This window comes from Esox lucius, chromosome 20 (genome assembly GCF_011004845.1).
Source record: "Esox lucius isolate fEsoLuc1 chromosome 20, fEsoLuc1.pri, whole genome shotgun sequence".
In the NCBI taxonomy this organism is placed as follows: Eukaryota; Metazoa; Chordata; class Actinopteri; order Esociformes; family Esocidae; genus Esox; species Esox lucius.
In genome coordinates this window covers 24870531-24883460 of record NC_047588.1, presented here as the reverse complement: position 1 = coordinate 24883460, position 12930 = coordinate 24870531, and positions in this window count along the sequence as shown.

Genomic DNA, 12930 nt, shown 5'->3' with positions numbered 1-12930 from the left:
ACAGTCTATGGTCTCAAACTATAGCCGAGGTCCTTTAGAACCCCAAGCTTTGCCATTATTAGGATAACTTCTCGACCAACAACCACTGGTTTATTTATACTATCACTAGTCAATTTAAGACCTATTAGCTAATCAAGACGCTGGCCACCAAAATTATTATGACCATTCACAAACACAAAGTATGTCGATACTATAGGCATTTGTGACTTAGGAAAAGCAAAGCAAGTTTGTCTAGCACATTAAATACATAAAAGCAATTCAAACCTTACAAATGCATGAACAGAAATTAGAGATCAAAGGTGTGTTCACACTGCACCTTAGCCTAGGGCTAAGAGCCTCCTAAATCAGTGGTTCCCAACTACGGTCCTCAAGTACCCCCAACAGTACACATTTTCATTGTAGCCCAGCCAAGCACAGCTGATTCAACTTGTCAACTAATTATCAGGCTCTCATTGAGTTGAATTGGGTGTGCTTGTCCAGGGCTACAACAAAAATGTGTACTGTTGGGGGTACTCCAGGACCGGAGTTGGGAACCACGGTCCTAAATCCTGGGATAAGGGCCTCCTATGCCCAGGGCAAAGCAAGGGCTCACAGTTGCAAATTTTGAAGTGGGCTAGCACCACCCTAGCCTAGGGCTAGTTGGCCCTGCTCTGGAGCACGGTTAGCACAGACTTTTCTGGGATAGCTCCAGAAACAAAGTGACAAAATAACCAGTGTGAAATGGTGTCAAGAACAAAATATCAGAAAATGTATTGTCCAATCACAAAACCTGCCTTTCACCTAATTTACATCCACTCTTTATTTCTGTTTCAGTCCTTTCACTCTGCAACCTTTTGTTGTTTCATTATACCTGCAAAATGTTTGCGAAGTAGTTATTGTAGCTTGCTTTGAAGGTAAATCTAGCACATATGTCGAAAGAATTAAGGTTGACTGACATTTCTCTATTTCTTTTGCGTAGTTTTAACAAAGCTGTCAAAGCAAATACTGACAGGGTTGGCAACTTGATCAACCTGTGTCTTGAAGTTTTTCACTGAATCATGGTAGCGTAACACTGATCTTGTGTCAGTGAAGTACCCTAACATTATTTGCATGCCAGAGAGAACATAAGATTTGTAGCTTACCATAGAATGTAAAATGGTATTGTGTTGTATTTGTCCAGGGCTACAATAAAAATGTGTGCTGATGGGGGTACTGGAGGACCAGAGTTGGGAACAACTGACCTAGAGGTCTGAAATTCGGTCCACAGGTCCCACTTCACCCAAGGAAAAACTCATATCTTCAACTAGAGCTCTGCACCGATCTTAACGCTACTTGGTATATATCTTGTTGGGACAAATATCTGTAGATTGGGTATAAGGATTGTTGATATCTTTAACAGAATGGCTGATATGAGCCAATGAAAATTTCTGTGGGTGTGGTCTCAATTCAAATGCTCATCAGTACAAGATGGTGAGGCCTACTGCAACCCTGACTTAGTATATGGGTTCAGGCCTGTGGTAGGAAGGCCTCCACAGGCCGATCATTTTCAAGATTGTGATTGTGGCGCTATAATCAAGAAATGCATGGGGCTCCATAGGAAATGAATGGTGGTCATTGCATAGATGTCAAAGGGGAATGAATGGGGGCCTGTGGGGAATGCATGGAAGTCAATGAGGAATGAATGGGGGGCAATGGAAGATGAATGGAAGTCAAGGGTGATTCAATGGGAGTCTGTAAGGAATCCATACAGGTCAATGGGGAATGAAACAGGGTCAATGGGGAATTAATTGGGTTCTATGGGGAATGCATGAATGTCAATGTGGAATGAATCAAGGTCAATGGTGAATGAATGGGAGTCAATGGTGATTCAGTGGAAGTCTATGAGGAATGAAAGATAAATAATTAAGATTAAATGGGTGCCATTGTGGTCCTGGAAGGAAAGGACACCGCCATTTCTGCTTGCGTATATATTCATAATTGTGTTGGTCGTTACTGAGGTTGCTATGAACATTTTTCATGATAATGATTGTCTTATCAAGAATTAAGCGTTATCTATTTTTTTTATGTTTGCTTACATGTTCTCTGAACAGACATGAGTTCAACTTAGGGATGCACCGATACCAATATCGGGTTGATACTGGGCTCATGTAATAGAAATATGTCGATACCACCCGCCGATATCACGTCACATTAAGTGAAACTTGATGGTTGTGTCGCCTCTGGACACATAAGTATATAGACCTCCGATTGGTAGAGCGGGAAGACGGAGATGTCAGCAATGACAAGTAGAGTGCAAGCTCTGCTCTGCTAAACCGTCAAGAGGAGGAAAGGAAAACACAAATTTAACACAAGCAATTTGGTCAAACATCATTAGACACAACACAGCGCAGAGTTCAATGAGTATGCTAATGTGAGAAGCGCAGAATCACAACAAACTCCAACACTGGAGAAGCGAAATAAAATGTCCAGAGACAACCCGCGGGCAAAAAAAAAATATGAAAGAACAGAGCGAGAAAAGATTCAATGAATCGCACACAGTTTACTATTGCACGAGCATCAGAGCAGAGAAACAATGCCCTGAACAAAGTATCCAACAAAATAGTGTGGTAAAAGAAAAGTAACTGGCTGTGTCTATGCAGGGACGTCACTAGAAAATCATGGATGTGGGGGCTAAGCCTCATTTTGCGGGGTCTGGGCATACTCCCCAAAACATCTTTTCATCATGTATTTTTAGAAGAACAACAGGTGTAAAATCTATCAAAATAGATTATTTTTGGTCAAGGTTTGCTAAAAGTATACCTGTCTCGTAGTTTGTGTTAGACACTTATCTAATATGACTTATAATTATATTAATTAATTTATTTGGATAGCATTGGATAGCACTCTCCTCATCCATTTTGCGACTGTGTTCCGTTGAAACCGAAGAATTAAACATAACTTATCTCAAACCAATTATCTGCATCCAACTGCAATTTTGAAAAACATCTTGTACAAATTAATCAATTGATCAAGTCATCAAAGTTTATGATTATTAGTGACATACAAATGTTAGCTAGCATGTCATTAATGGGAAATTAATATTTCAGTAGTTGGTTAGTGCCATAGCTAAAAAATACCACCCCCTATTATCGGCCACCGTCACCAATTATTGGCCACCTTACTATTTTGTTGAATTACATAATATTTATTTTTATTTGTATAACAAATGACTAATCTTAGTTTTTCTACTAGAAAGTTGTAGCTTGCTTCTCTGGCTTCCGGTAAAAAGAAAAGAAAGATTGATCTCTTTGATATTACATGATGTCTGGACAGTCGTGCAAGTCGAAATTCAAGAACTGAAACTTGTCTACACAATTTCCATACAGGGCATTTTTAAGACATTTTTTTCACCACCATACATTTCTGTAAAAAATGGTGGTGGGCTAGCTGAAAGGGTATATTGATTAGCAAAATGTGCTGTTGTTTTCCAGTGCATTTACATTTTGACCTTGAAAGGATTTAGTTCTCTGAGCGCTAGAAACAGCTGATAATAGGGAGTGGCCAATAATAGGGGAATGGGTAAGGTCACGCTGCTCAAGCCAGTGCATGTCCAGGCCCGTCTGAAGTTTGCCAATGACCATCTGGATGATCCAGAGGAGGAATGGGAGAAGGTCATGTGAAAAGACGGACTCCATCCTAGCTGGAGTGGTGCTCTTCTTTTATCTAGGAACATTGACAGGAGTCTCACTCCTATAGCTTTAACATGAGATAGGGTGCAGGTCAGGCTGCAGGCTGTTAGCCAGCCTGCTAGCATAGCCAGAGTAGTTAGTACAGCTTTACCTATAAATGGGCAAGCATAAGGATCTGAGCGACTTTGACCAGGGCCAAACTGCAGCCCTTGTGGGGTGTTTCTGATCTGCAGTGGTCAGTACCTATCAAAAGTGGTCCAAGGAAGGAGCGGTGAACTGGTGACAGGGTCAAAGGCGGCCAAGGCTCATTGATGTATGTGGGGTGCGAAGGCTGGCCTGTGTGGTCCGATCCAACAGACAAGCTATTGTAGCTCAAATTGCTGAGTTAATGCTGGTACTGATAGAAAGGTGTCGGAACACACAGTGCATTCATTTGTTGCATATGGGGCTGTGTAGCCGCAGACCAGTCAGGGTGCCCATGCTGACCCCTGTTCACTGCCGAAAGTGCCTACAATGGGCACATGAGCATCAGAACTGGACCACCGAGCAGTGGAAGATGGTGGCCTGGTCTGATATATCACGTTTCCTTTTACATCATGTGGATGGCTGGGTGCATGTGCATTGCTTACCTGGAGAACACCTGGCACCAGGATGCACTATGGGAAGGAGGCAAGCCGGTGGAGGCAGTGTGATGCTTTGGGCAATGTAGTGCAGGGAAACTTTGGTCCTGCCATTCATGTGGACGTTACTTTGACACATACTACCTACCTAAGCATTGTTGCAGACCATGTGCACCCTTTCATGGCAACAGTATTCCCTGATGGCACTGGCCTCTTGCAGTAGCATAATGCACCCTGCCACAAATCACAAATGGTTCATAAATTGGTTTGAGGAACACAACAATGAGTTCAATGTGTTGACTTGGCCTCCAAATTCCCCAGATCTCAATCCAATCGAGCATCTGAGATGTGGTGGAGAAACTAGTGCAATCCATGAAGGCCCCACCTCGCAACTTATAGGACTTAAAGGATCTGCTGCTAGCATCTTGGTGCCAGATACCACAGCACACCATTCGGAGGTCTAGTAGAGTCCATGCCTCGACGAGTCAGGGCTGTTTTGGCGGCAAAGGGGGGACCTACACAATATTAGGCAAGTGGCACAATATTAGGCATGGTTACGGCTGATCGGTGTATATAAGGTATGGAATATTATAAGGTGGAGCACATTGAGAAATGGTTGGAGCTTAAGTTAACGTAGAGAACATTTCTAATATAAAGAAAATCAGATTTTGTAGGTTATTGTTGTTAATTTGCTTTTGCTCATTAGGTTTGGAGAGGGATTGTGTTATAAATCTGGGAGGCGATTCTCCGATTTAAAGAATGATTGAGGGGGAGTAATTAGGTTTGTAAGGAATTACTGTGGAGAGAACAAGTATTTGATACACTGCCGATTTTGCAGGTTTTCCTACTTACAAAGCATGTAAAGGTCTGTAATTTTTATCATAGGTGCACTTCAACTGTGAGAGACGGATTCTAAAACAAAAATCCAGAAAATCAAATTGTATGATTTTTAAATAATGAATTTGCATTTTATTGCATGACATAAGTATTTGATCACCTACCAACCAGTAAGAATTCCGTCTCTCACAGACCTGTTAGTTTTTCTTTAAGAAGCCCTCCTGTTCTCCACTCATTACCTGTATTAACTGCACCTGTTTGAACTCGTTACCTGTATAAAAGACACCTGTCCACACACTCAATCAAACAGAATCCAACCTCTCCACAATGGCCAAGACCAGAGAGCTGTGTAAGGACATCAGGGATAAAATTATAGACCTGCACAAGGCTGGGATGCGCTACAGGACAATAGGCAAGCAGCTTGGTGAGAAGTCAATAACTGTTGGTGCAATTATTAGAAAATGGAAGAAGTTCAAGATGACGGTCTGGGGCTCCATGCAAGATCTCACCTCGTGGGTCATCAATGATCATGAGGAAGGTGAGGGATCAGCCCAGAACTACACGACAGGATCTGGTCAATGACCTGAAGAGAGCTGGGACCACAGTCTCAAAGAAAACCATTAGTAACACACTACGCCGTCATGGATTAAAATCCTGCAGCGCACACAAGGTCCCCCTGCTCAAGCCAGTGCATGTCCAGGCCCGTCTGAAGTTTGCCAATGACCATCTGGATGATCCAGAGGAGGAATGGGAGAAGGTCATGTGAAAATAAGGGACTCCATCCTAGCTGGAGTGGTGCTCTTCTTTTATCTAGGAACATTGACAGGAGTCTCACTCCTATAGCTTTAACATGAGATAGGGTGCAGGTCAGGCTGCAGGCTGTTAGCCAGCCTGCTAGCATAGTGGAGTCTGTCAATAGCATAGCCAGAGTAGTTAGTACAGCTTTGCCTATTGCCACTGTGACTCGTCCTAGGCTGAGAAAAGTTAAACAAGGTAGTGCTAACAAAAACAACCTTATTAAGATAAAGCCTACCTCCACCTCGGTCAAAAATAAAAATGATTGGATCACTTCGCATCTCAAAATGGAACTCCTAAATATTAGATCCCTTGCTCCAAAGGCAGTTGCAGTAAATGAATTAATCTCTGATCATAAACTAGATGCTATTGGTTTATGTGAAACGTGGCTAAAGCCTAATGAATTCACTGCCTTAAATGAGGCCTCTCCTCCTGGTTATACTAGTGATCATATCCCTCGTGCGTCCCGAAAAGGAGGGGGTGTTGCTAATATTTATGACAGTAAATATAAACTTACTCTCAAACATATCACAGAGTTTCATTCTTTCGAAGTTTTACTCATGAAAGTTAACCAGGCCGATAAATCATTTTACATAGCTACTATTTATAGCCCCCACGGGCCATACACATTGTTCCTCAATGAGTTTCCAGAATTCTTGTCCAACCTTGTAGTCATGGCAGATAGTATTCTAATTTTTGGCGATTTCAATATTCATATGGAAAACTCCAATGATCCTCTTCAAAAAGCCTTTGAAGCCATAATTGACTCAATGGGTTTCATCCAACATGTTTCAGGTCCAACACATTGCCACAATCATACCTTAGATTTAGTCCTGTCACGAGAAATAGATATTGTAGATCTAATAATTTACCCCCAAAATCCTGGATTATCGGATCATTGTCTTATTACATTTACCGTTAAAACAAGAAATCCACTTGCCCCCCAAACAATGAGTTTCAAAAGCCGTACTATAAATTCTCGGACTACAAATAAATTCCTTGATATTCTTACAAGTTCGCTCATTAACGACAGAGTAAATAAATCTGTAAACGATCAAATCAAGGATCTAAACTCAATACTGCGAAATACATTAGACACAGTTGCACCACTAAAAACTCAAGAAATACGCAACAAGAAACTTGCAGCCTGGTACACAGACAATACTAGAGCACGTAAGCAAGCCTCCAGAAAATTGGAGCGAAAGTGGCGCTCCACCAAGTTGGAAGTATTTAGACTAGCCTGGATAGATAGTACACTACAATACCGAAAATCACTCACGTCTGCTCGATCAGCTTATTTCTCCAACCTGATTGAGGCGAACAAAAACAATCCAAAATTTCTCTTTGATACAGTTGCAAAGTTAACAAAAAAGCAAAGCTTAGCAAGTGAAGTGGGTCTTCACTTTAGTTGTAATGAATACATGAACTACTTTGATGAAAAGATCGTCACCATTAGAAAACAAATAACTGACTCCTTAAATAGTTATGGTCCTCAAAATCTCAGTTGTCCAAAAAATGTCCTGAACCTCTCTGACCAGGTGTCAATGGGGACACTTGAATTTTTTGATACCGTAACGCTCGACACATTTACAAAATTTGTAATGAGTTCTAAACCCACAAACTCTCAGCTAGACCCGATTCCTACAAAATTACTTAAGGAGTTATTTCCTGTGCTAGGTCAGCCAATGCTGAACATAATAAATTGCTCCCTTTCCTCCGGATGCGTACCAAACTCCGGATGCGTACCAAAAAAAATCGAATCTAGATCCCGACATATTAAACAATTATAGGCCAATATCAAACCACCCGTTCCTCTCAAAAATCTTAGAAAAATGTGTTTCCCAACAACTGAATGCCTTCCTAAAGACAAAAAACATTTATGAAATACTCCAGTCCGGTTTTAGATCCCATCATAGTACTGAGACTGCACTTGTGAAGGTAACAAATGACCTTCTAATGGCCTCAGACAAAGGTTCCGCATCCGTCCTGTTGCTTCTTGATCTTAGTGCTGCTTTTGACATTATTGATCACTCCCTTCTCTTAGAGAGACTGGAAACCCATATTGGGCTACGTGGACATGTTCTAGCCTGGTTTAAATCTTATTTATCTGAAAGATATCAGTTCGTTAGTGTGGATGGAATATCCTCTGACAAGTCAAAGGTATGCTTTGGAGTTCCTCAAGGCTCGGTTCTGGGCCCATTATTGTTCTCACTATATATGCTCCCTCTGGGCGATGTAATCCGAAATAACAATGTTAACTTTCACTGTTATGCTGATGACACACAGTTATATATTTAAATGAAGCATGGAGAAGCCCCTAAATTAGCTATTTTGGAAGCATGCGTTTCAGATATTAGGAAGTGGATGACAGAGAATTTCTTGCTCTTAAACTCAAATGAAACAGAAATGCTCCTTTTAGGACCCAAAAAACAAAGAGCGTTGTTAGCAGATCTCACTGTGAACCTCGATGGCTGCATGGTCGTATCCCAAAAAAACTGTAAAAAACCTTGGCGTTACCCTTGACCCTGACCTCTCCTTTGAAGAACATATAAAATATGTCTCAAGAGTTGCTTATTTTCATCTTCGAAACATTGCAAAAATTAGAAACTTTCTATCAAAAACTGATGCAGAAAAATTTATCCATGCTTTCGTTACTTCTAGATTAGATTACTGCAATGCTCTTCTCTCTGGTTATCCAGACAAATTAATAAATAAACTTCAATTAGTGCTGCACACGGCCGCTAGAATCCTAACTAGAACAAAAAAATTTGAACACATTACCCCTGTCCTGGCATCCTTACATTGGCTGCCTGTTAGGGTTGGGGCTGATTTTAAGGTTTTACCCTTAACCTATAAATCAATACATGGACTTGCTCCTACTTACCTTGCTGAAATGATCCAGCCATACATACCTACATGTAACCTTAGATCGCAAGATGCAGGCCTTTTAATTGTACCTAGAATTTCTAAACAAACAGCTGGCGGCAGGGCCTTTTCTCATTGAGCTCCACTACTGTGGAATGATCTGCCAATTAAGGTTAGAAATGCAAACTCAGTGCAAACTTTCAAGTGTCTACTAAAAACTCATCTCTACAGCACGGTTTATAATTAGGTGTAGCCTGGCCCGGGGGCGTGAAGGTGACCAGTAGGCTTGATACTGTCCACCCTTGCTGTCTTGCCAGGTGGGCTCTCGTCGCCACTGGGATGCCCTCCCTCCATTGCCTTTCGGGAAGAGTCACTGGCTTGTTGTTGACTCTGTTGTGCACTTGTGCAATTGGGCTGTACGCTGCTAGCAATACTCGGCCCTCATTCAGGGGGGTTGCGGTTTGTGGGTGTCCCTTTGGTTGATGCCTGGCAATGTAGTTGGATTGATTTCCTGCCTGTTGGGCCCTGTCCGGGGCCTCCCCCGGGTAGGGCCACAGTGTCACCGGACCCCCCCGTCTCAGTTCCAAGGTGTTATGCTGCTATATTATTGTGCTGGGATATGAGGGATGTACTACTAACTTTTCTCAGTCTCCTCCAGTTTTAAATTTTAGGAGGAGATGAGGTCCTGGTCCACACCCGCAGAGTACCTGGTTTGGGGGGCCCGATGCTGTCCTTGTCCCCCTGGTCATACTTTTGACCTAGTGTAAAATCAAATACTCTGGATTTAGCCCAGAGAAATTTATAAATTATTCCAATTGGACTCTTAATATCTCACCCGGCACAGCCAGAAGAGGACTGGTCACCCCTCTGAGCCTGGGTCCTCTCTAGATTTCTTCCTAAAATTCGACCTTCTTAGGGAGTTTTTCCTAGCCACTGAAATTCAACACTACTGTTGTTTGCTCCTTGGGGTTTAAGGCCGGGTGTCTCTGTAAAGCACTTTGTGACAACTGCTGTTGTAAAAAGGGCTTTATAAATAAATTTGATTGATTGATTGATTGATGTGGTCTGATGAGACAAAAATAGAGCTTTTTGGTCTAAACTCCACTCGCCATGTTTGGAGGAAGAAGAAGGATGAGTACAACCCCAAGAACACCATCCTAACCATGAAGCATGGAGGTGGAAATATCATTCTTTGGGGATGCTTTTCTGCAAAGGGGACAGGACAACTGCACCATATTGAGGGGAGGATGGATGGGGCCATGTATTGCGAGACCTCCTTCCCTCAGTAAGAGCACTGAAGATGGTTCGTGGCAGGGTCTTTCAGCATGACAACAACCTGAAACACACAGCTATGGCAACTCAAGGTCCTGGAGTAGCCTAGCCAATCTCCAGACCCGAACCCAATAGAAAATCTTTGGAGGGAGCTGAAAGTCCATATTGCTCAGCGACAGCCCCGAAACCTGAAGGATCTGGAGAAGGTCTGTATGGAGGAGTGGGCCAAAATACCTGCTGCAGTGTTTCTGTACCAAATATTAAGTTCTGCTTTTCTGATGTATCAAATACTTATGTCATGCAATAAAATGCAAAGTGATTACTTAAGAAATAATACAATGTGAATTTCGGGATTTTTAAAAAATATTCTGTCACTCACAGTTGAAAAGTACCTATGATAAAAATTTGACTTCTACATGCTTTGTAAGTGGGAAAACCTGCTAAATCGGCAGTGTATCAAATACTTGTTCTCCCCACTGTATGTCAAGTAAGTAGTCAAATAATGTCAAGTTGACAAGAAAGAGAGACGGAAAAATAACAGTTTGTGAGAATTGGAGGTTTGGAGATAAAGGGGTTTCAAGAGGTTGGCTACAGTATGATGCTGAGGCTCTGGTGACCAGTTGTTTTATGTGTGGCCAGTATGCTAAAGATAAAAGCAGAAAACAAATTTGTCATTGGAAATAAAAAAAATACCTTATCCCAATGAAATGTACTGAAATTAATGTATACATGAATATAGGTGACAATACACCGTGTTCCAAATTATTATGTAAATTGGAATTAAGTGTCATAAACGTTAAATATTTAGTACTTCAAGCAAACTCATGGATGGTTGTGTGTCTCCGTGCTCTTTGGATCACGGAATCAATCTCAGACACCGGTGATGATTAGTTTTCCAGGTGATCCCAATTAAAAGCACACTACTTAAGAAGGATGTTCCACATTATTAAGCAGGCCACAGGTTTTAAGCAATATGGGAAAGAAAAAGGAGCTCTCTGCTGCGGAAAAGCGTCAAATAGTGCAATGCCTTGGACAAGGTATGAAAACAGATATTTCTCGAATACAGTACAGTACGCTTAAGTTAAGATATATGTGGCTGATTCGGAGCACAGATGGCTTCGTACAGATAAAGGCACAATGAGGAAGGTTACTGCCAGACAAATTCATCGGATTAAGAGAGCAGCTGATGAACTGCCATTACAAAGCAGCAAACAGGTATTTGAAACTGCTGGTGCCTCTGGAGTCCCGCGAACATCAAGGTGTAGGATCTTCCAGAGGCTTGCCGTTAAACCTACTATTTGGCCACCCCTAACCAATGATCACAAGCAGAAATGGTTGCAGTGAGCCCAGAAATACATGAAGACTAATTTTCAAACAGTCTTGTTTAGCGATGAGTGCCGTGCAACCCTGGATGGTCCAGATGGATGGAGTAGTGGATGGTTGGTGGATGGTCCAGATGGATGGAGTAGTGGATGGTCTAGATGGCCACCATGACCCCTTAAGGCTGCGACGTCAGCAAGGAGGTGGCGGAGTCATATTTTGGGCCGGCATCATAGGTAGAGAGCTGGTAGGGTCCCTGAAGGTGTTAAAATGATCTCGGCAAAGTATATAGTTTCTGACTGACCACTTTCTTCCATGGTACAAAAATAAGGACCGTGCCTTCCATAGCAAAATCATCTTCATGCATGACATTGCACCATCTCATGCTGCAAAGAATACCTCTGTGTCATTGGCTGCTATGTACATAAAAGGAGAGAAACTCATGGTGTGGCCCCCATCCTCCCCTGACCTCAACCCTATTGAGAAACTTTAGAGCATCCTCAAGCAAAAGATCTGAGGGTGTGAGGCAGTTTCCTTCAAAACAGCAACCCTGGGAGGGTATTCTGACATCCTGCAAAGAAATTCAAGCATAAACTCAATTCAATGGATGCAAGAATTGTGAAGGTGATATCAAAGAAGGGGTCTTATGTTAACATGTAACTTGCTCTGTTAAGATGTGTTTGATTGAAATAGCTTTTGATTTCAGTAAATATGACCTCCTTATGCTGCAAGTTCAACTAACGACAACTTTCAGTTCTTTACAACCTATAAAATGTTTTCCAAATCTGTTGTGCATGATAATTTGGAACAGTGCATTTAGAGGTTTTCATTTATGGAAAAAAATGCTGTTTTCATTGAGTGGTTTGTTCAATGAAATTTGATTTATACTCTGACGGTTGATGACTTAAATTATACTGACTCATTTGCATCAACTATTTTGGAAAATCAGTGTAAAATATAATTTGCATAATAATTTGGAACGTGGTATAACTGACTTTTTCGTCAAGTGAAAAGATGAGAAAATCCTACCTAATGCAGCTTTAAGTATTTGGTATCAGTACTAGGTAGTGGCAAGTACCCAAATATAAGTACACATACTCAGTAATAAAAATAGTGGTATCGTTGCAATCCTAGTTAAACTGTTGCATACTGCATTCATAGTTTTGTTAATTCTGGATAGCATAGTGGTCAAGAGTGTTGGAAATTAAAGGTCACTGGTTCTAATCCCATCACTGTCCATGAACAAGAGAGTTAACCCAGATTGTTCCCAGGTCGTAGCTATAAATAAGAATGAGTTCTTAGCATACATACCTAGTTAAATAACAGCTAAAACATTGAAAAAAGTGAAAGTGAATTCACTAGAAACTCCTAGTACAGCTAGTACAGTGTAAAATAAATCTAATAAACTTGGCACAAGTGTTTCCCTTCTTTATAATTACAAGTTTGTGTTTCTTAGATTAAGTTAATGCATACATTTTCCCAAAAACATTTTAATTTCACCTTGCAAAAAGTTTCAGTGTTGAAAAGAAAATAATACTACAGAACTAACTTGTACCATTTGTAATTTAGTATTT